The 20,830-nt window shown below is 43.9% G+C and overlaps 1 long non-coding RNA gene across 3 annotated transcripts in view; it reads left to right on the forward strand.

Annotated features, from left to right (window-relative positions):
- Positions 1–15,375, forward strand: part of LOC310699196 — a 29,231-nt gene extending 13,856 nt beyond the window's left edge. Inside the window, exons 1-3 of one of the 3 annotated variants that reach the window (XR_014521991.1) lie at positions 8,215–10,306; positions 12,810–12,958; positions 14,605–15,375. This is a non-coding gene — a long non-coding RNA (uncharacterized lncRNA). Of the gene's footprint in view, positions 1–8,214; positions 10,307–10,350; positions 10,584–12,809; positions 12,959–14,604 lie in introns of those variants that run through there. The other 2 variants (XR_014521992.1, XR_014521990.1) reach the window with 2 other exon arrangements.
- The last annotated feature ends 5,455 nt before the right edge of the window (positions 15,376–20,830 follow it).

Consider the following 20,830-nt stretch of genomic DNA (forward strand, 5'->3'; position numbering starts at 1 on the left):
TCTCATGTGCTCATAAATTTGTATGTTAATCTACCAGCTTCAAAGCATACATTTTAATATACGCCACTGTCAATAAAGCTAGACTGAAAAATTAAGTTGGCATTCCTACTTAAAATATAATCAATCCTATAAACCAGAATAATACTTGACCTTCCAAAAAAGCTCTACCATTTGATCTACAGAAGCAATTGTTGATCTTCTTTAATTCCTGCAACTAGAGAGAGACTTTTTATACATTCATCAGGAAATGAAACATACAGGCTGAGAAACTGAACAGCTTCTGCTCCTCATTGGACTTGACTACCCTACCTTTGAAAGCTTTATTCAGATAAAGTAATAGCTCATTTGTTGTCATCATCATCATCATCATCACCATCATTTGTTATGCAGAGCAAGGCTGCAAGTTAGTAATTTGACTTTTTCAGCCCCTTACAAAGGTATTCACTTGCAAGTAGGTTGACTGAACTGGCTCATCAATGAGGAACCTGCCCTTTAGTCTTACAGATTGTAATAGCACTGAAGTCTACCATGTTTTGGACTTATTCTTCAGTTCCATTTGGATTGTGTCTTGTGGCAGCTGCAAAAATCACTGTGTATGGTAGGAAAAACTATAAAGGGAAAAGAGAACCTGCTGGCTTCACAAAGCAGGGACTGGACATCACTGAACATCATCACCTGTATATCACGTTTCATGGTCCTTTACATTCAAATGTTTTAATAATTTGCTTCTTCTTACAAACTCTGCATTTTAGCTTATTTGTGCTATCCTGTTCTTTGCCGTAGTCCAAATAAGTTTATGAGTAAGAGCACCGCAGGCAGCAAGAGCTTTGTCCAAAGGGTGTTTTGTTTGTTTTTAAGCAGCAGTTCCCACTCTTGAAGAAAAAAAATGTCTTTTCTCCCCAGGAAAAAAAAATCTAGTTTAGGTAGGCTATTATTGGGCGTTCATAAAAGATGTCCTAAATATGTCCATCTTGTCTCCTGTGCTTCATATACTGCTGTCAATAGCCGTGCCCACTCTGTGACCTTTTCATGAGTTATTCTGTCAGTTTTGCTTTGAACAATCTATGTAGAAACAGAGTCAAGCTGTACATGTTGTGTTGTATAGATTTGTTTTCCAGGGCACTGACAAGAGAATTTTGGATGTGGCTTCTAAAGATCTCAAGAGTAGTGCTCTTGCTCATCTCCTGAGCCTTTTAGGCATATCACAGTCAAGCTATGATCACTGGCTCTTGGTGTCCCAGCAATGAAAATTAAGTGATATGTGAAAAAACCATAATAGTTTTATGGAGTTTATTGCGATACCTTTCTGTCCCCTTTCCCCCTTTTCAAGTGCAGACTTCAATGTTAAAAACTTGAATGGTAAGTCTGTTGGGAGCTTTTCCCAGATTTGTTTAGCTCTAATTAGGGCATTCAGCCAATGCCCCCCACCACTGAAGCAGTCGCTTTCGAAGGGTGTTTGTTTTTCATTAAGATAATTTCAGAATGTGTTAGATAAGGGCATTGGGGAAATCAAGGGTGCCTGTCCCTCTTCCATCTCCCCATAATGCTGAAAATCATGCTGCACAGTCAACTCCAGAATTCTGGATGCAGAGACCCAGGTCAAGAGCCCTGTATGTTTTATGCTCATCAATTCAGTAGAACAGTGTTTTCCAAAACACTGGATGAAGATGATTTGGTGGTAGTCTTAATAATACTATTTTAGCTTTGAGTTGTTCTCTGTAACTAAAAAAACACCCCTATGATAAAGAAAAATATAAATTCTGCTGTGTGCCTGTTGAAACCTTTTCACATACCCCCAGGGACGGAAAACATTGCAGTATAGAATGCACATATAAACTTCTAAAAGGTAAAGGACCCCTGACAGTTTAGTCCAGTTGCAAATGATTCTGGGGTTGCGGCGCTCATCTCACTTTACTGGCCAAGGGAGCCGACATTTGTCCACAGACAGTTTTTCCGGGTCATGTGGCCAGCATGAATAAGCTGCTTCTGGCAAAACCAGAGCAGTGCACGGAAACGCTGTTTACTTTCCCGCCATAGCGGTACCTATTTATCTACTTGCACTTTGACGTGCTTTTGAACTGCTAGGTTGGCAGGAGCAGGAACCGAGCAACGGGAGCTCACCCTGTCATGGGGATTTGAACCGCCGACCTTCCAATTGGCAAGCCCTAGGCTCAGTGGTTTAGACCACAGCACCACCCACGCTTCCTTCTTACCTTTGCTGGATCAGAGCCAATTGGCTCCAGTTAAAACTTCTATGAAGGCTGCGACCATTTCACACATCGGTTCTGTTCCCAGCCCCCGCATGCGTTGTCAGAGTGCGCATGAGCACACCACACCCCATTATGCCCCAAAGGACATGCGCATCAGCAATCACACATCAGTTGGACACAACTAAAATGGCTGCTACCTGTATATGACATTGGTAGGGTTGCCATATGTCAAACAGTGAAATCCGGACAGAAAAGTTATTGAGCCAAAGTTGTTGCTATATGTCCAGATTTTCTGGGACATTTCTCCAATTTCCACCTGGACACTGGTGCCGACTGCAGTATTCTGGATAGGTCCAGGAAAATCCGTATGTATGGCAACCCTAGACATTGGGGGGAGGTGTAGGGTTAACACAGTTATTCCTTATGTGCTGTAATCCCACAACTGCTGCTCCATCACCACAACCAAACTGCTAAAACCAAAACCAATGCACACAGCAAGAAAGCAAATGCTTGATTAAGATTGTGTCTTAAAATCTAAAGTCAGAACATAGCATATTTCTTTGAACTCAAATTTAAGTTCTTTGCATTGCCGAGAAGTAACTTTGGGTACCCAAGCGGGTGTTCTTATATCATCGGCAGCATGAGTAAGGATTCTCTGCAGCTTCAGTGTTTAATATTTATAGTGAGAAAGCACTTAGGCAAATCTATTTTAGCTATGTGTAGCTTCATAGGAAAAAGATAGCTTACTTGTATTTTCAAAATGACCACGTTTTCAGTGGTGAGACCAGACTCTGGACATTAACCTGTATTCTTTGATGGTCCCTTGCTTCATGGAAACACAAAACCTAAGATTGTGAAATAGAATATACATGTCTCTTCCTAGGAATGGTTTCAGACTGGATATAAGGCATTTTCAGATATGATGGGAGATGGTAGCCACAAAAATTCCTTGTCCCCTGCAATCACACCAACCCTGCTTTCTTCTCCCATCTGGATGAATGGTCATTTTGTGCAGCACCCATAAACTATAGCAGTTTTCCCTTCCAAAAATCCCAAGTTGAATTTTTTCTTTTTTTCTTTTTGCAGTTACATTCAAATCCATTAGAAAATAAACTCCATGAAATGTCAAGCCATTTTTACACATTTTTAGTAGTGTGCTTTCACAGCGCTGGCTCCAAATTAGTGTCCTCATTTTTTTTCTCTGGCTGTTTCAGTAGGAGACAACTATTGCCGCAGGCAATTTTTCCTCAAATCAGTCCTGTAACTGGTTGTTCAGTCTTTGCAGCTGCATTGCTAAGATGTTTTTACTATCTTCCTAGGTGCTTTAATGTGATGTACTAAGAAATATATACACTGTGCTGTAACTCTGGTCTCAGCTGAGGTGCCTGATGTTTTAACATGGGGTTAGTGATCCTGGCTCACCCATGTATTATTCCTCCATGCTTATCTCTTCCAGCTGTAGTGGTACAAATACTGTATCCTCCTTATGCTTTGCAGGCTTGGTGGGCTGACTTTTCACAGTGTGGGGAAAAATTGGAGATTCTTCTCACTCTTCATTTCCTTTTTCACCCAAGACTCCCCTTCTCAGGGCTCAGGGGCGCCGACTTATAAAAAATATTGGGGGAGCCCGCGAAAGCTCATGAATAATAAATAAGCTCATGAATATGCAGATAAAGTGGCGCCGCCTCCTCGTGAGCGAATAGGGGAGAGCGTGCTGCGCCTATTAATCAGCTCCGAAGGAAATTGGGTGGAGCTTTTGCTCGGGAGGGAGGGCAGGAGGCATGCAGCCCGACCCTGTGCATTTTGGGCTGGGGGAGGGGCAGAGGTGGCGCTCTGCTGGAGGGGCGTCCAAGATTATTGGGGGGGCAGAGCCCCCCAAACGAATTTTTGAGGGGGCTCGGGCCCCCTCAGGCCCCATGGAGTCGGCGCCTATGTCAGGGCTTCTTCCATCAGACTCTTCAGAACTTCATGGTTCACCTCCACCCTGACTGCCACTCTCAGTAACATTATTTTAGAGCTTTGCAGGCAAAAAAGTAAGGATCCAATCTCTTTTCCCGCCTGCATTCAAGATGAGGCAAAACCTTCGGAGGAATTCAGAAAGAGATATTTACTATTTTTATTGAAGAAGCCTCATTGACTTCAATGGGATTATTATATTTATATTATATTATATTATATTATATTATATTATATTATATTATATTATATTATATTATATTAATTATATTATATTATATTATATTATATTATTACTTGTATTTGTAACCACCCTTCAAGGTTTGCTGAAGGACCGTCTATAAAACTTACAGGGTTTTTAAAAATAATAATAATTTTTTTAAAAGAAAAGACCAGGGACAGCAGCAGCAGGGGAGAGGAGGGGAGGCTGAGGGAACACTTGACAAGGGAAGGTGTTAAAAAAGGGGGGGAAGGGGTGAGATGCTACCAGCTCTACACACAAGGGGTGGTATAACTGGGCTCCTGAGGCCCACAGGAAAGAATGTAGTTGGTCAAGGGAGTGGACTCAAAAAGGTTGAAAATCTCTGGTATAGAGAAAGTCATGAGGTATTTTTGTCCTGTATTGTCCCCATGCTGCCACCACACAAATATTGATCCTTGACCTCTCCATTCCATGTCAGCTGTAGGAAGTACTTTTCCTTATGGGGGAACCATTTTGCAAGATTTGCTCAATGAAAGATTTCACTCCTTGCTTTCTGGTGTTCTGGCACCTGGCACAGAAAACATCACTTCTCTCTCACATGCCTTGTGATATGTTTCCTATAATTTTGCTCTCAGAAACTGAACAGCACCAGGAAACAGCTTGAAAGTGTGGAGCAAATGTCACACAGGTCTCTTAAACCTGCAGAGGTGCAATTATTGCTAATACCTACTCTTGTACCTAACTGTGGTTAATAACACTAATCATACATTTATATAATACTTTTCACCCAGCAAAATCATAACATGCATTTTCAAAAGGTTCACTGACTCCTTGTTCAAACTGCTGCCTATACCACTCAAAGACATCCACCTCTTAGGGATTAATGCAACAGCATCACACACTAATAATGTTTTGCTTTTTAAAGAGCTAATCTCCCTTCCCTGTTCAAAACCTATTTTTTTCTTTTAATCAACCCCCTGCTCCCTTATTACAGCAGCCTGACTTGTTCTCCCGCCCCGCCCCACCCCCCAGTAACACCTCAGACTGAAAGTAATTAATGCGGCAATTAGTTCTAATGGTTCACAAGATTATCAAGCCAGGCTATTCGAAAAATATGGCACAATTGATGCTCCAAACAAAACTGGAGAGCGCAATGCTAAAAACGTGGATCTGTTGAAAATCGAGCAACAAAGGAATGTAAGATTCGTGTGCTCTTCTCATTCAGACAAGACCTTAAGAATAATGGTGGAATCACATCCATTACATGAATGTCCAGTCCATTAGCAACATCCTGATGTCAATAAATGAGGACTCTGAGCCAAATCACACGTGTTGTTAAATGTGAATGTGTGATTTTTTTGGGTAAAAGTGTTCCTTTGAAGGATTGAAAGGAAGCTTCTGTTTTTACCAGTAAGATCTTTCCTCCAGAGCTAATAGCAGCATGTGAAACAGGAAGCGCTTCCATCAGAACCATGGCACAAGGAGAAACAATTAAACACAGAGATAGAATGCACATGTTATAAGCAAGCAATACTCCAAAGTGCTTAATTTTTGAACTTGCCATTTAAATTGTTCCTTCGTGACAAAGGTTCCAGTTTCCAAAAAGTGCAGGGGGGGTACGGATCTCTCCACCATGTTGTTCTTTGAAATGTGGAGGGGAAGGAAAGGCGGGGGGATAATGGATTTCCCCCTCCTATACCTACGGACTCGTGTGTGTGGAAGGGAGAGGTCTTGTTCATTTAGAATCCCAAACAAGTGTTTATATGATGTGAACCAGACACCGCAGCTTGCTGGGCTGCTGTAATAAAAGGCAAAACAATGGGGGCAGGCCATGCATGCAGAGGAGGAAGAGGAAGAAGCAGCAGCAGCCGGCAGGTTTGAGTGCCTTTCTATCAGCCGCTTCTCTTCCTTGAGCAATGAGAGAGGCCTGATGGACAGAGGAGGAAGAAGCAATGGTAAAAGAAGCATTGGGTAGATTCACTGCCCCTCCCAGGGGCTCCAGATCCGCTGCCAAATCTTTTACCTGTGAATTCACTGTACTTTCTGTGCCATCCTTTGTCAAGCTGGTGCCCTTCAGATGTTTTGGAAAAGAGCCACTGGCCCCATCCAGCACATGCTGGCCAGGGCTGACTCTCACAGCTGCATATTCTTTATTGTTCAAAAGGCACTACATAAGAGAACTTTGGCTGCACATTTCTCTGGGAGTCAAGTATGTTGAATTTAGTAGGACTGATTTCTGTGCAAAAACGTATAGGTTTGGACTGCATATTTCTTCCCTTATCCAAACATCTCGCAAATTAACAGTGTTGCAATATAATATTGGCTAGCTGGTATTTGTTATTTGGTACATTTCAAGCATGATAGCTTCAATATTATTCCCATGTTTGTTTAAGCTGTTTGCCTGCTTGACATGTGAACAATGCACAAAAGCCTTCTCTAACCTCCTGTTTGTGTAGCTTCCACTGTTTCTCAACAAGGCTAGTCTCAGTGAGGCTTGAACGTTTTGCATTTTAAAGTTTTTATTTTATGCCTGAGGTGCAATATTGATGGCCTGACCCACAACCTGCACCTGGGAAGATATGTTGCTTTTATATCATTTGATGGCCAGTTTTGGTTTTGCTTTTTCTGAGGTGAAACCCTGTTCATACAAACTACTACAAACTTGTGTGACCATGTTTTAGCTTGACCTAATTGTTGATGCGGCAGCACTCTGTCACAAATGAGTGTTCAGTGTCACAAGGCCACATCTGTGCTTATTGGTATGCAGCGCACTTAATCGGCAGGTGCATTATTATGTAGAGCTGTCCGTGCCTTTTCCTGGTGCATCACAACACACATGGAACTAAAGTCAAGCGCAGATGAAAGCTGAATGCTGAGCAGGCAACAGTGACAGAGCTCACTCTCTTTCTTCTAACTCTGTGTATGAGGGCAGCTTTCTGCTGGCAGCCACTTCTATTCATGTTTTATATTCTTTAAATAAGGGAGGGAGGACCCTAAACTTCTGGAACCACACTTTACAAACTCCAAGGTTTGGAATGAACCGTTAGCTCAAGTCGCGGACGACTCTGGGGTTGTGGCGCTCATCTCGCTCTATAGGCCGAAGGAGCCAGCGTTTGTCCGCAGACAGCTTCCCGGTCATGTGGCCAGCATGACTAAGCCGCTTCTGGCGAATCAGAGCAGTGCATGGAAATGCCGTTTACCTTCCTGCTGGAGCGGTACCTATTTATCTACTTGCACTTTGGCTTGCTTTCAAACTGCTAGGTTGGCAGGAGCAGGGACCGAGCTCAGCTCATTTTCTCTGTTATCAAGCCTAAACAGTTTGTTTTTGGTGGGGACAGAATATTTATTTTTAAAAGCAATTTGAGGCATGGATAGAAATTGAACAGCTGGTGGGTAACAGGAGCGTGTAGAGTCAACGAATGATCCTCTTTTGAGAAGCAATAACCTTGGGGAGAGGGGCTGTACATGGGTCTCTTGACCCATTAATTCATGTCAGCAAATACCTGCCTTAGATAATCCAGAGGTGGGCAACTGTTTTCTGACATTCCCTTTGGGGTAATCTGTGTGTGTATGGCCCTATACGAGTGGTGGGCCAGCCAAAGTCAATGGTAGGTGGGGTCAAGGCCAACATTTGGGCAGGGCAGCCCCTTTTTGCTCTATCTCCAGCTCTTACTGTCACTCCCCACTTAGCAGGCTGCAGGGGAGAGCCAGATCACCCTTGTCAGAGGTATGAACTGATCACTTCCTTTTGAAATTAGACCACAGGCCACAGGCTGCCTCCTGTGAGGCAGTTCATAGCTGCTGCTGTTGCTACTGCTGCTATTCTCCTCAGACACTGAATTCTTTATTGAAAGCCAGAATTCACCAGTGAAACAATTATAGATGTTCTCCAAAACAAAACATTAGGCAGCACCACGGTTGCCTGGAATCCCCCCTTCTCTTCCCTACAATGCGTAAAATGAAAGGCATGATAAATCTTTTGTCCCACACTAAATCACTGGCAACCATGGGATGAGAAGTCACAAGATGACAGCATCAAGCCACATTACTATATATGGCAGAGGGAAAAGAAGAAACCAGACTGTGTGGTTAATGTTTTTGGCACCACCACTATGTTTTTTGGTGATGTCTTATTCCACCCTCAGGCTCCTGTAGATCTCGCATCTTAGACCGATGATCTACATATGACTTCTGCCTTTGCCTGAATGCCTGTGCCTTTGAAGTATCTTTGAAATGGGTGCTGCTTGGTCTGAAAGCTTCTCTTCAAAGAGAGGTTTGGCAAGGTCCTCCCTCCTCCTCCCTTTTGAAACAGTTATTTTTCTCTGCCTTATTGCTCTGCAGAGAGAAGCAGGGTTCCAGAGAACTGCCCCCCCCCCCAGATACACACTTCTCAAAGTACCCCCCCCCCCCATTCAAGAGTGGATTGAATCGGGGCCAAGGCAAACACGTCCAGAGGCATCAGAGCAACAGGTTGCCTGGACAGCAGCAAATCCACTGAATTTCACTGTCTTCAGATTCCCTGGGTGGCAAGCCAGCGTGTTAGAGACCTATCACATCTAAACAAACTCTTGAATGCAGTTATAGCCAGAAAAAGCCACTGCGCCAACATGACACTTTTCTCCTTGCAAGCTCTGTTCCTTGTGTGTATCAAGGTCATAACAGCCATCTGCCAGCAGCCGACTTTGTAACCTCTCTGTCGTCTATGCAGGGGCAGTGTAGCAAATTGTTTTGGGGTTTATGAAGCATCAACAAATACCTGACGGTTCTGTACCTTCCCTCCTGCCCTGCCAGATGCTTGGAAAGAACTGGAAGATTGTGCAGTGTAGCGGCTCTAAGAGAGTCCCCAAGTCGACTCTCTATTAGGCAAGCCTCTCCCGCGGACTCAGTCCTTAACACACAAACACACAGACATGTGTGCATGTGCACGCACACAGGAAAATCTGCAATATGGAGGATAATATTTGACCAGCCTTACAAGATTGTTGTAAGGACTATGGCTATATAATGCATGTGAAGTGGTCTGAACACTTGAAAATGCGACACAAATGTTTATTGCTGCTATTGCTGTTATTTACCCCATTTAAGGTGACTATCTCTTTCATATTGCGGGGAGAATAATTCTAGCTAAGGTGTGTAACGCTTGTTGTGTAGTCCAAATGTGCTGGCGATTGGCATGGATGGAATCTGAGGAGGGGGGAATTCTCTTAAGACCCAGATGCTACAAGACAAAACATTTTGCTGAGAACAGAAGAGAAGCCGGACACAGCACCACTGGGAACTCTCAAGAGATGCCATTGCCCCAGGGTTCAAGGGCCATATTTTTTATATACCCTACTGAGGGAGGAGGCTGCCTTTTATTTTATTTTTTTGCCTGAGGACGTTTCATTCAGTATATGTATTCTTGTGGAGGTCACACATCACTGGGAAATGAATACTTAAACAGCCTGAAACATGCTTTGTATACAGAGTGGAATGGTAGCATATTTTGTTGCTGTTTATCACAGAAAACAGATGTCATTAAAAAACACTTATGCCTTGCATTTGCAGCTGCAACCTTACTTCTTTTAAGATTTTTAACAGCAGGTTCTTAAAATTGTGCTATTGTTGTGTGTCCCCCACCATGCTGAAAAAAGGGGCCTGTTTATTTCAGCTTCTTCCCTTTGGAAGCACAAAATCCATCAAATTTGTTTTGACAGTATCTATCAAAATGACCCTCTTTAGAAGAGACTAAGGCTCAGTCTACACAGGCAGAAGAATGATGAGCTAGAGTTCTGAGGCGGTACATCAGACTGCTTCGGGCTGCAGGAAGGGGGTGCCATTTTTGAATGCTCCCTCGTGCTTTTTTAATGCCTGCATGTAAAGAAACAAGATGCTCTCTTCTTGCTCTGCTGATTTTCAGCTTACTGAGACTTGTGTGTATGTGCGTGTTTTTACAGAGGTGAGTATTCAAAAATGGTATCCCTATCAGCAGTCTCATTGATTCTGGTTTAACATTAAACACCTTTTAGTTTAACATCAAATACTGAGCCACTATTGATGTATAGGTTTGAGTGTTGGACTAGGACTTGGGAGACCTGGGTTCAAAACCCCACTCAGCCATGAAGCTCACTGGGTGACCTTGGGCCAATCACTGTCTCTCAGCCTAACCAACCTGACTGGAAGTTGTGAGGATAGCACTGTCTTTCCACACACAACCCCACACACTACTTTTCAAGGTTAGCTTAGCAACCACAGTGCCTCTCATTATTAGGCTCAGTATTAAAAAAACATCTGTGCTAAGCTTTGAGCTTGTTACGTATGCCAGTAACATCAGAGGAAGTGTAGATCATAGGACAGCCGTGCACATCATAACTGCTGTGATGTATTACAGATAATGTTCCCCAGGTGTGTATATGTGGGTCTTTAACATGTATGTATTCAGACATTACTTCCACACTTGACATGTTTCCTGAAGAAAACACTGGTGTAACAATGGCATTTCTTCTCACGGCTGTGGTAATGTGTAGCACACTGTCTGTGGAGAAAGAGCAGTAGTAAAAACCAGTACAAGGAGCAAGAAATGCCTGTAAATGTTTGCATTCTTTATCAGGAAGATGAAACTGGGTTGGAGATGGCACAAAACTAGCCTGCGCCAACCAAGCTGAGTTAATTCACCCAAAGCCACCGATCTTTGTTAACTCAACAAAGTGGAATCCGACAATGGCTGCTGTAGAGCTCATTGTTCTTCCAATGGGGCCAGCAAGTGTTTCCCGTAGGCCCCTCTGAGTAAACGGAGAGAAAATGACCTGCTCTCCCTTAATTAATGGGAGGCCCAAGCTCAAAAAAGGGAAGAATGAAGGCATATTTGTGTATATTTATATATTTGTTAAAGACTGTGTGTACATGTGCATATGGGTGCATGTGCAAACATGTACGCTCACATGGGAGTCTCCCCCCTGCTCTGCTCCTGAAAATAGGCAGCCCCATAAGTAGACATCAAACGGACTCTAACAGAGTAATAGATCCCAGATTTCATTCCTCCCACACACACCTTCTTAACAGAATATCTGTGTTTGTTCACTCTGTTGTCTGGCTTCCTGTCAAGATATCCTGCAGCCAGCCTAGAGCAGCTCCTAATGGGCTGCCAGGGGATTTAGTCTGATACGAGTGTGTACCAGGTGCTGACAGCTTGCTGGAGCAGCTCGCTCTGCTAGCGTGATTGGAAATTGGTCTCTCATTTTCACCCTGTCATAGTGAGTAGATAGCAGAGGGATGAGCAGGGATGCTCTCTTTCTGTAGATTTCCACTACTGTGCAAGGTGGGGCATGGGAAGCTTCTTCTGCCTGTCAGTGATTTGCTCAAGCACATTTCTTCCCCTACCTCAGCTCTTGTCATAAGGGGGCAGCTCTCCTCAGGTTAGCCTTATCGAGCCACACAAAGCAGTCCCCCTTTGGGCAGCAAGATTCAGAGGCAGGTGCCATTTTCCTGCATCCCGCCTCTATCTCTGCATGCCATTTTTACAAAGAAAGAGAAAAGGTCCTGTCTTGAGATTTTGTGTTTGTGTTTTCAGCATTTTCGGATGGGAAAAGGTCTCAGGCCAGCAGTGGATGGGCCATAACATTTAAATATGGCTGACAGGTGTTGTCAGCTTTCACAACAGGGGAAAAAATCTTTCCCCAATAGCTCCTTACCTGCACCATTTTAATTTTTAAACGTATGCATATCCAACATTTGTCCGAAAGAAACCTTACTGATAAGAGGAGCCTTGTAAAGAGCTTCTAATGTGTTTGCCTATAGCAAATAAGAACCATTACCAGGTGAAAAGGAGGGAACCAAAACACATAGGTTCTTTCTTTTTTAAAGGTGATCATGGGCTACAGATGATTTGCAAGTGATGGTCCATGAAGCTAGTAAAAAATTGTCTTAACTAGTAATGTTTGTGGGCTTAATTTGCAAGACTGCTGACAAGGCTATAGCCCAGGGCTCCCCCCCCCCGGCAGAACATGCTGGAACTCAGTTTCGGCCCCTCTCAGGTGGGTACCATTCCCATTCTCAGAGGTGTTCTTGATGAGTTCTGACACCTCTTTTTCTAGAAAAATAGCACTGGTATTGCCTTTTTGGGTCTAAAGAAAAAATGGCATATTGGTCTGGGCTTGGGTGTCCGAGATGGCTGGCAAATCCCACATTTCTGGTATTCAATTATTTTTGAGATGGTAAGGTTTTGCAAGAATGAATACAAATTTGTTTGCTTTAATGTCCTTCTGGAATATCTCTGAAGGGCAGACAGGACATTCCTTGGTTGTTTTTGTCTCTCGTTTTATATAAAGCTGAGAAAATTGCCACTCTAGGCTACAATCAGCATGAGACTTGTATAGTCAAGTGATAGGAGGGCGCAAATAAAAACATGTAAAAATGGAGCTGAACCGCAGTCTTTTGTGTCTGTTTTTCCCTTTTATTTTCAGGGAATTGTTTCTCATGGATCAATACCATGTAAAATTCACTCAGGAGCCATATACAACAATACTTATGGGAAATGCACATATATGTGGGAGCAGAATAGTGGATAGAGATTTTGCAAGTAACTCTAGCTTTGCTGGCTGTGGGAATACTGGTAAGTGTTTAATTTTTAAAAACCTTTTTAAGCCAAGTAATATCTAGATTCAGTTGTAATGTAAGGAGTTGTTTTGCTAATTTAGTTAATCTAATCCCATGCTGAATGAGATGAGCCTGAGCCGGCTACCCTTTTGCATGTATTTCACACAACATATTATCAGTCCTCAGGTCTAATCAGTTTCACTTTTCTTTTTTAATTATTGGACAAGGGGAGAGCAGCTGCAGTTTATATACGTAGGAAGATACAGCAAATACCACATCCTGCAACAACAATGACACAAACCATTACAGTGGTACCTCAGGTTAAGAACTTAATTCATTCTGGAGGTCCGTTCTTAACCTGAAACTGTTCATAACCTGAGGTACCACTTTAGCTAATGGGGCCTCCTGCTGCTGCCGCGCTGCCAGAGCACGATTTCTGTTCTCATCCTGAAGCAAAGTTCTTAACCTGAAGCACTATTTCTGGGTTCGCGGACTCTGTAACCTGAAGCATATGTAACCCGAGGTACCACTGTATATTAATACATACTCAAGAAACCAGTGCAAGACCTGTGCTAATGTCACCGCAGCAGCGAGCTATTAGATGTTAGGAACTTTAAAAGTCGCTTCATTTGTTTTAGAGACACTATCTACTGTATTCAGCCACAGTGAACTTTCCAAAGTCAAGGTGAGGGAGAACCTGTTTGGGGGTGCAACAGGCTTCTGTTCACACAAGAGGACTTCACCTTATTACCCTCCCTCAGTGGCGTAGCGTGGGGGGTGCAGGGGGGCCCGGCCGCACTGGGCGCAACATCTGGGGGGGGCGCGCTCGCACTCACAGCTCTCTGCCCCTACCTGGCTCACTCACTCTCTCTCACTGCAGTGCTGGCTGTGCGAATCCGATCCGAGCCGCCGGGTCGCCGCCCACTGTGGAGGGGTGTGTGCCAGGCGTGCGGTTGGGGGGGCAATCCACAGGTTAGGGGGCGCAAATTACTTTCCTTGCCCCGGGTGCTGACAACCCACGCTACGCCGCTGCCCTCCCTGCTACAGTCCTCAGACTCTCAGGGTCTGGAAACCAAGCCTTATGAGGGAGTTAGGTATGCTTAGCCTGGAGAAGAGAAAACTGAGAGGTGATATGATAGCTATCTTCAAATATCTGAAGTGCTGTCACATAGAAGATGAAGCATGCTTGTTTTCTGCCACTCCAGGGGGTAAGACCTAAACCAAGGGATTAAAATTACAAGAAAGGGGATTCTGACTAAGCATTGAGAAGAACTTCCTCACTGTAATAAGTGTTTCATAGTGGAATGGGCTATCTTTCAGAAGGTGGACTTTCCTTCATCTGAGGCTTTCGAACAGAGGTTGGATGGCTGTCTGTCAGGAATTCTAGCTGTGATTCCTGCATTGCAGGGGTTGGAGTAGATGACTCTGGGAATCCCTTCCAATCCTACAATTCTAGTATTCTATCTGCTCTGGGAGCAGGCCCCACTGAATTCAGTCGCACTTACTTTTGAATAGACATGGTTAGGATTGTGCTATAACACTCTCTTAGGAAAGTGATTTTTTAATATATGAAATTATTAATCTGAAATATTTTTGGTATGTTTAATATGAAGTATTTAAACTATCTAGACAAAAATAATGACCTTTTTGTTTCCTTTTCAGGGATGCCAATGGATGGTGCGTCAAGACAGCCCCAAATTATTTTGGCCACATCAAGTTAAAATGTCTGTGCTTGAGGCTTCTGGAGTGCTGGGTAAAAAGACTCCAAAATGTGACTCCATGATGCGATTCCAGGGCGCACATTAAGCAGAGGCTTGTTTGGATTCTTTGGAGAAAGCCCTTCCTTAAGGTTCCTATAGAATCCAGAAAGGGATGTCACAGGACAGCAAAGCTGTTCGGCTGTTCCTTTAATTTTTGCTACCTTTTAGGGATCTTCTCTTTATTTCTACCATCTTGCCAAATATCCTTTCTTACATCAAATTCTCCTTTCACAACTCAAGAGGTTGTGTTACCCCGCAGCACTTTTGGCCCAGGGATTCTCCATGGTGACTGACTGAACAACTTTCAAATACAGCCTACACCTGCCTTTTTGGTCAGCTCCATTGAGAAATGCGTGGTGAAGTCTATGTAGCTACAGCCTTCGTGTTGGGAAGAGAAAAGGGCAGCAAGGAAGGGTTCAGACAATGTTTATTTCTTCTCAGAGGCTCATCTTCTTACTGGATGCATCATTTGCCCCACTGTCTTCTATGGCTTTTTATTCCTATGTGATTATATTGCTAATTTCATATAGGGATTGAAGCCGTGCAGTACGCTGGGGGTTTGCAACAGAGGCTGCTCACCTTGTTCAAGTCAAAGCCTGTTGGAACAGCTGTGTCATTCATAAAGAGGAGAGAGCTCTCATACGCAGCCATTCACTAGTGACCATTCCTCCTCCTCCTCCTCCTCCTCCTCCTCCTCCTCCTCCTCCTCCTCCTCCTCCTCCTCCTCAGATGTTGCTGCAGTTGCTTCCCTTTGCATGCTGCCTGGGCAAGAGTGGTGCTAGGCTCAAGTACAAGTAGTGCCTTATTCTCCTACTCCTTCAGATAACAATTTAGAAGTGATGGGCGTGATTATATGCAGTGATGACCTGCATACCGCTGTGTGTGTGGAGGGGTGTTGGATTATGTATGCATGCAAACATGTAGCATTCCACTATTTAAGTGCATAAGAATGGATGCAGTATTTGCCTCTAGTAAGAACCCTAAAGACTATGGAGGGAATGGAGGCAGGGAGGACAGGGCGACCTAAGATATTTTGGTGCCTGAGGCGAAACGCCCTGCTGCTGCCCCTGCAATGGTGGGGGAGGTTCTGCAAGAGCTGCTTCTGGGGGCGGGAAGAGATTTGGCAAGGGTATGAAGAAGCCCTTGGCAAATCTCCCTTCCCACCCAATGGCAAAGCTGGGTGGTGGAGTTCTGCGCTACTCTGCCCCCATTGAAGCCTCTGTTACCTGGATTGCCTCTGGCAGTGGCGTTTCAGGGCACACTCTTGTGTTTCCGCCACCTGAGGCAGCTACTTCACCCCGCCTCATGAATGGGCTGGTTCTGAGGGAAGAATAGTTTCACCTGCCCACGCTCTGATAAAGGGCTGTCTTCCAAAACTGAATGGCACTGCAAAAATGTGATGAACCATGATGTGGGGTGTATGAATGGAATCCTAATATGCAATAACATGCTCTCCAGTCACTTTGGAAGGCACCTATTCTGTCACAAGATGTACTATGTATAAAGATGCTTTAGGGTTCTGCAACTTCTACTGCAGCAATTCTTAAAATAAAAAGGGGAAATCCGAAATTATTATTGTGAGAACTCAGTTCAGTTTGATTGAGAAGCAGCCCCTCAAAGGAAGAATTGTCACATCCCTTTTATGCTTATTTCTCTCTCTCTCTCTCTCTCTCTCTCTCTCTCAGGGTAATTTTCTTCTTGGCCTGTCATTTGGGGCCAAGAAGAAACTGGCTGTCTTACCCCGAGATAATTGTCCAGTGATGGTGGGAATAGTAAACCTTCTGCCTTGTCTGTTAGCTTTTCGGAAGAGAGCCTTCTCTAGTCAGATTCTCTCATACCTGGCCATCTGCACAGGTGCACCTTAAGAAGCCTGGCTTTTTAACTACAGAAAGCGTGCCTGGAGCAGTATATTCAAGCCCCTGCTTCTAAGCAGTTTTCTGAAGTATTCCTCCATCACCACCGGAAGACAAGCACACTCTGGTATTGCACATGAAGAAAGGATGAGAGGCAACATATTTAGGTGTATATGTGAGGCTGTGGAGAAATGGTTAAAACTTTCACATTCTCGCTGGTGCCTTTGCTACATGCCTTTGTTGTATGGCAGGTTAAGTTGCTCTCTAGTTGAAGTTTTAAGGTCATATAGCCCACTCTTCTTTCTAAAACTTCACATAGCATGTCTTACTGCAGGGCCGATTCTCTCTCTCTCTCTCTGTGTGTGTGTGTGTGAGAGAGAGAGAGAGAGAGAGAGAGAGGCTGCTGACAAATTATTGTGCCCGCGCTGCAGTCTGATATCCTCAGCCTCCATGCAGGTTTAGGTAGCATTACAGAACTAGGGAAGAGGTGCACAGACTTTGATTCCTTGTCAGGATTATATAATCTTCCTCCAAGTTTCTCAAGGGGCATTTGGGGCTTTTTTAAAAGTATGTGTTAAATCTGTCACGTTGGTGCAAATGGGTAGAATTACTCAATTTGCTGAAGAGATTATAGGAGAACCTTTTCTGCTCACTTCATAAAAGAAGGTCCCATTAAGCACCGTGTGAAATATTAGCCATTAATCAGCCTCTGCGCAAAATAAACTATCCATACTTATCATTATCTGATCCTTAATGAAGCGGTAATAGGAATGCCGTGGAGCAGGGATATTAATGTCTCCTAAGAGGCCCAAGCGATGGTAAGGCTAGAAGCCAAGGTTTTTAATTCAGTTCCAAAAGCTTCCATAGTTAATAAGGTTGCTCCTTATCCCAACCATTAGCACTTGTTTGGCCACAAGTGTTGCTATTACAAAAATGAGCTCAGCCCTCAGGAAGTGCTTTGCCAGCTGTTACATTGCTCATCCTCTTTTCTGTCTGACTACATACTTCCTGGGGCTGAATGTGTGCCTGGCTGGCATCCCCATTCAAGCCACTCCTTGCTTTGCTTTCTTTTTAGGCCTAGACACGATGCCAGTCATCCAGCCACACTGAGAACCGTTTCAGAATGTAAGCTACAACTCTCTATGCTGTATTACAGTCATACCTCGGGTTGCGAACATGATCCGTGCAGGAAGCAGGTTCGCAACCCACAGCGCTCGCAGCCTGAAGCAATGCGTCTGCGCACACGCATGACACACTTGAGCGCATGCGCGTGACATCATTTTGTGCTTCTGCACATGCGCCAAAACCTGGAAGTAAACCGTTATGGTACTTCCGGCTTCGGCCTGGTCTGCAACCTGGAAACACCCAACCGTTCGTAACCCGAGGTATGACTGTAATACTTTTATTATTTATATGCCGCCCATCTGACTAGTTGCCCCAGCCATTCTGGGTGGCTTCCAACAAAATATTAAAACACAACCCCCCCCCCCCGAAACAATTAAAATCTCCCTGTATAGGTCTGCCTTCAGATGTTACATGCGACCCACACTTCTCATCCACCACTCCCTCACGTTCTGGCCATAAAAGCTAAAGATACGCTTCTAATATTCTTCCATGCCACAAAGTCAGCTTTAGCAAGGGCCAACGAGGTGTCTCCCGCTCCTGTGACTTACTTAGCAGTGTGAAAGATTTTGGCTGGAGTCTGACAATGGTTTTTCAAACGGGTGAAGGTGATAGAAGAGAGAGAGAGAGAGAGAGAGAGCCATTATTGTGCTCTGGTCAAAGCAGTTTTGCAGATTTTTGAAGCTTGACAAAACTTATAAAAACTCTTTGCATCATAGTGAGAGGAGTGTCACACAGGTATGGAGGACTCCATCATACTAGAATGGAGAAAATGCTGGTCAGATGGCTTCTTCAGGAAGCCAGAAGCAAAGTTCAGCCTGTTACCTATTTGTCATTTCCCTTCCATAATTGTAGGTTCCCAAACTGCTCTCCCAGTCCACTTGAAAATTGTATTGGTAGAGAACTTAATGGTGTTTTCCCCCCATTATAGAAATGGTACTGCGCTGTGCTAGATGCTGTGTGGTTTTTACTTGTATTTTTGGACACACCTTGGACTACCTGCATGAAGCTCCTGGATCACCAGCTGTTCATGGGCCAGCTGAGGAATCCTTTCCTTGGGATATACTCACCTCCCCCCTTGCTGGGCTGGTTTGGAACAAATCATAGAATTCTAGAGTTGGAACGGACCGCGAGGGCAGTGTTAGAAACTGAGATATGAAAGCTAGGAGTTAAATGGCACCTTAAACGTAGGTTATGGGCGCAACAATGGAATGTCTAGGTGTACTTTTTTTATAACAAGAATACAAAGATGAAAATGAATGAACTGCAGCTAAAATACTATGTTCATTTTTCACACTGTCTAGTCCTTCTCCTGCCCACCCCCTAATATTCATAAGAGAGCCTCTTCCCCAGTCTTCAGAGAGTAGCTGGAAGTGGGGAGGCAGAAAAAAGGTCCTCCTTTCCTTCTACTCTGCAGTTTTATTCTGAAATCTTAGGTGAAGTACTGTGCCCAGAGCTCAGAAACTGCTCTTGCTAATGAAATTCCCTGTCACAAAATGTGCCATGGGAGTTTCGAACACTGCCCAAGGGTCATTTAGTCCAACACCCTACAATGCAGGAATTCTGCTCATAGCTGTCCCTGGGTAGGCTCAAACCACCAACCTTCTGGTTAACAGCCAGATGCATTGACCCACTGAGCCACAGGAGGGCTCTTCTGATAATACTCTTATGATAGCTAAAGCAGGCAACATGACCTGCTTCATTCACATGGCCACAAGCACAAATGAATGGTGGGCATTCTTCTAATCTCTGTGTTACGTGTATACACACACATTCTCTCTCTTTTACTGGGGCATCTACATGTCTGTTAGTGAATCACTTCCCAAGAGGCATCCTGAAGCAATGCTTGGCCATTCTTGATGTTAATTTCCTCTTTGCAGGAGCTATATAAAAGTGCTGTTAGTCCCTGTTACACTGGAGGCAAATGAAGGCCTCAACAACACCTCTCTTGGATTAATACTCCTGGAAGCTCTGTGGTGCTGACTGCTTGGGTACATGATTTTAAATGTTTGATAGTGTGCTAAAATATTTTCGTTGTTGTTGCTTACATAGACCTGACCATCCCACACAAAACATGTTTTGACATGTGATGGTATTAGGTACAGCGTGTATTCAGAAGCTTGCTATTTCCCTCTTTCACCCCCTGCCACAAAGGGAAAAAACCCGCTGGTGGTTGTTATGGGACGACTGTAGCTACCAAGTTCTAAGAGATGTTTGCTTTATTTTCTGTATTTTGCATGGCCTTCCAGTGAGTGTTAAGTGTCATGCACACATCACACACACACACACACACACACACACACACACACACAGAGAGAGAGAGAGAGCGTGTACATTGGAAAAGTGAAAGTGTTCTTGCAGCCTCGTTGTCCTTGACCAACTTCCCCCATTCCTGCCGTTGCCTCATTAAAGAAAAGGAAGCTGGAAGATAAAAAGTATCCAGGGAGAAAAAGGAACCAACAGAACACTGATGTGAAGTGTGCTTCAAAAAGCAGCCTCCTTTCATCTAACCGTTGTTTAATGCGCCTTTTCCCTTTAACAAGAGGAATTTATTTTAATCATCACTGAAACGTTCCATTAAAAAGAAGAAAAAGACAACAACAACAGCAGTAGCAGCAGCAGAGGGATGTTGCTAGTGAAATCTATGCAGACTTAACAGCTCAGGGATTACCCTAGAGAAGTGAATGCTGCAAAAGCTTTGTGAACCTGTCTGAGAACGAGAGCAAGCAGCATCTTCAAGGATTAATGAAGAACTCTGCCGATATAAAAGAAATTGTTTCTTTTCTGGGGCTGCTGCTGTGGGAGATGCAGAAAGCATGGCGAGGCCAGATAATCAGTCGGCTCAGACCCTCCTTTTGCAGGGAGGCAGATTTTGGTAAGCTTAAATGCTTTGGAGTGATTTCAACAAAAAACCCTTAATTTTTTTCCTTCCCCAAAAACACAAGCTGTGCAATCACAATTATTTCTTAGCAAAAAGCTCACATTTTATTTGCCATTAGACACCTGCATGATGCTAAATCGTTTAGATGAGCTATGCTTTCTCTGCAACTAAATATACTAGTACCAAGAAGGAAAAACACGTTTGTCCTTGGTACTTCAACATGTTCCAAATAAACCAGGTTAACACATATCCATTAGGAATACTCCTTGCAG

Source organism: Podarcis liolepis, assembly GCF_965112155.1.
Source record: "Podarcis liolepis genome assembly, chromosome: 2".
Classification (NCBI taxonomy): Eukaryota; Metazoa; Chordata; class Lepidosauria; order Squamata; family Lacertidae; genus Podarcis; species Podarcis liolepis.